The sequence below is a fragment of the Aquila chrysaetos genome, chromosome 13, assembly GCF_900496995.4.
Source record: "Aquila chrysaetos chrysaetos chromosome 13, bAquChr1.4, whole genome shotgun sequence".
Classification (NCBI taxonomy): domain Eukaryota; kingdom Metazoa; phylum Chordata; class Aves; order Accipitriformes; family Accipitridae; genus Aquila; species Aquila chrysaetos.
Window position 1 is genome coordinate 1457559 of NC_044016.1, and position 3655 is coordinate 1461213.

Below are 3655 nucleotides of genomic sequence, written 5' to 3' on the forward strand. Positions count from 1 at the left end.
GCTGAGTGCCTGTTGGTGTTTGTGTATTGCATTCCCTAAGGTACAGCCGTGTGTGCAACAACGTGAGTGACGCAGAGCAGAAGTTACAAGCCAAGAAACACCTTCTAATGTAACTCATCCACCTCTCCTTTGGAAGTTTGGAAGTCAGGTTGCTGACCTGAAATCCTTGCTCTTTCCAACACATCTGAGTCCTATAGTTACTTTATGGTGGCCATCAAAATGCTGCAGCAGCTGCTCCACGTACTGCATCATGCGCCTGCTGACATTTCTGTCAGATTGATCAGAGGCAGAACAGCATTTGGAAGCTGCCGGCAAACAACAAGAGCTGAGAAGCAGCTGCAGAACTGCTCTCCTGTGGGTGTTAAAGCCAAGGAAGTTTCAGGGGAAATGAAAGACTGCAAATCATTATATCTTTGCCTTCTTTCAGAGGTGGCGGTGGTACCTTTTACACAGCAGGCCTGCCTTGCCCTTACAGTCTTCACTAGCTATCTGCCATCGCCACCGTCAGAGCCAGGGTGCTTGCACCACGACTGTCTTTACCTGATTATGGGGCTAACTGGTGACAGTTGTTCTTAATCCAAATGCGTATCATACTTACAATGCTGCAGACTGTGCAACCACTGTGGGTTTTTTTAAACTTTCCTCTTGCAGACTGCTTGTTTAGTAAAGCATCAGTCAAACCAAGACAGGAGAGTTTCAGAACTGCACCCTGATGTGGCTTTTTAAAATACATGAAGCTTAAGTAAAGCTCTGGCAAGCTACACACCTGGCGTTTAAACAAGAACGGTGAATAGCCAGGTTAGGTTGAAATGTTACACTTGCCTTTAATAATCACAAAATTTTTCATCTAGCCATTATATGCAATTTAGTTTGCCTGAAGTGACAGCCTTGTCACAAGCAGTGCTTTTCTACCTGTAGGTACACATCTCATGTCGTGTCCCTTCAGAGTCTCCCTCACCTGGGACTACAGCCTGAGCCTGATAGGCTGTTGTCAGATTAATTGCTTAATTGGCTGCAAAGGGCAAATGCAGTTGTGAAGGTAGCAGAGTGCTTACCTCTCAGGTGTAGACGTGGCTGTTGAAGAAGGAGCTCTCAGACCTATCTCATCTAGCTTAAGTGTCCTGCTTGCTCCAGCATCTTTGAAATGTTGTCTTCTGCTTTACAACTTGTTCTTAAGAAGATAAGGGCGTGAAGAAAGTCCCCCAGCCTCTTTGCACCCTGAAAGGTAAGTTGATAGAAGCTAAACTGCAAAGAATAATAAAGGTTGAAAAGGAGAAGTATCATAAATATGTCTCAGGAGGCAAGAGGTGATATTCCAGCTGTATTTAAGCAGAGATAGATGGTAAAGAAGTGGCTGTTGGCCAAAGATGGGGGGGGAACCTGATGCTTGGCTCTGCTCAACCGTGCCGTCTTAGAGTGACCGGACTACGTGGTCTTTCTGAGTCTCTCCTCTCTAATCAATAGCATTTTCCTGCCTCACATGGGAGATGTGAGGGCAAGCTCACTACAAATTGGGATATGGTCATGGTGTGTGGTGATGGAGGCCTGGGAACTAGAAATACTCAGGAAGGCTGTATGTTTCGCGCAGATGCTTCCCCTTGTCCTGTGCCCAGTGTATTTTCATGTACTGTGGTTTATTTCAGGATTCAAGAAAAATCCAACTAGCCGAGCCCACTTTGTTAAAAGTGCTGTTTAACAAAAGTTATTGCCCTATTCTACTGGCAGCAAAACTTGGGAAAGGCTGCTTCTCCAAGTGCAATTAAATGGCTTAGAAACTCATTATCTGTCCCATGGCTTTTCCTATTTCCCTCTTTTTCGTAGCGAGCTGTAAGCAAAAACCAGGAGACCTGAGTTCCTGTCGCTGTTCCTCCACCTGGTGTTTCTTAGGCATGGTTGGTTTCTAGCACTTCGGTGAGCTTTTGTTGTCTGTTTGTGAAATAGATGAGGTTTTTAGTTGGAAGGAATGTTACTTATTTTTTCCTAAATGCTGAAAATGACCTTATTTAGCAAAAAGGCGTGTTTGTTTCATATGTTTATAAAATGTTAAAATATTATAAAACGCACGGTATTAATGAATGATGAGTTGCTGCTCAGTATTCCCTTTTCTACGGACTTAGACTTACAGGCTTTCCCCCATTTTCCTGTCCCAGCTCACGGAGGAGTTTTGCCAGAGTTCGCTTCTTTGTGATTTACGGGCTGGAGTCAGAAGATGACCATCTAAGAGGGCTACGGACAATGTTTGCTAGCTATAATAAAGCAGCTCCCGATTCAAAGACCCTGCAGTGTCTGATCTCCAGCTGCACGCTGCCTGCCCCCAGGGTTAAAGTTCTGCAGGCAGAACTTACAGGGTGGACATGGTGGGGAATGCCCCAAAAATCCAATGTCCTGCGGCCGTTCGTCTTTGTGATAATGCTTCAAGGGTTCTGGTTGAATCTTTCAGATTCCTTTCTGCTTCCTCCTGTGCTGGTGTCTCTTTGCCTTGCGCTGTCTCGTGAACTCAGGCAAAAATTGTCCTCTCAAAGAAGTGCCTGCGCGATCTCTGAGGGCCATGGTAATAATAAAAAAGGCAAGTGAGGGTCAGTGTTACAGTCCTCGAGCAAAGAAACCTCATTAGTCTTTTGATTCATTGTGGCTTCAGTTGTTCATGTGTCACTATTATTTTTTACAGTCTCTCTACACCTACGGTGTGGTCAACAAGCAATTCTGCCTTTACAACAAACGCATAAAATTACAGAAAATAGTCTTGGTAGGATTTCTGCAAATGCTTGGTAGCCTTTGTATGTGACAGGTTTGTAAGAAAGTCACAGTGGTTTTTCCCATTTGAAGTTCCCAGCAGGTATCTGGGAGACAATCTAAATCTGAATACAGATATTTTCCTTAACTGCTGTTTAAAGTACTAGCTAACAGGGGAGTGTCTGCAAAGCATTCTGTATGGAAACTCTCACTCGGACACTCCGCTGCAGGTAGTATTTTTCTCCCAGCCTTATTTTTCTCAACAGAATACTCCCCAAGGAGATCTCCCTGGTAAACAGAAATTATGCTAGGACTCCTTTGAAAATTTACTGCGAATTTTCATTGACTCCTATAACCAGAAAAGACAATAATTACAACAGTACAAAACTGTTTTGTAGGTGTTTTGTAAACATCTCCATTCAGATACTGAATCTATGGATTATGTTGCTTTAAAAAGTAGGACTTTAAGGATGGACCAGTCAGAGTAAGTGGTGCTCCTACAAAGCTATTTGGAAAAATGATCAGATAATTTTAATTTGGTGTGTAAGTACAAATGAATTAAAGGCAAAATAATTTCCAACTATTGATGCAAATGCTCAATGGGTAAGCTCAGTTTCCAATTTTAGAAGCTAGCGTGGACAATGAATTAAAACTGGTCTGACTTACAGAGATGCTAGTTCCTGGAGAATCCATGTTTGAACAGGTTGGCAGTAGCTCCTTCTCTTTGCTCTGATCTGGTGGCTGTGTGACGACAGGTTTCACTTTCAAAATAATTTGCTGCACTTTGCTAAAATACACCTTCCCATGGTTCTTCCCCAGGACCGGGGGAGTTCCAGTCCGTTGCACACCGTGATTTAATAGCATGCCAAAAATGAAATCTAGCGTGGCTGGATAGTGGTGCGGGGAAAACCACTCGGGTGCA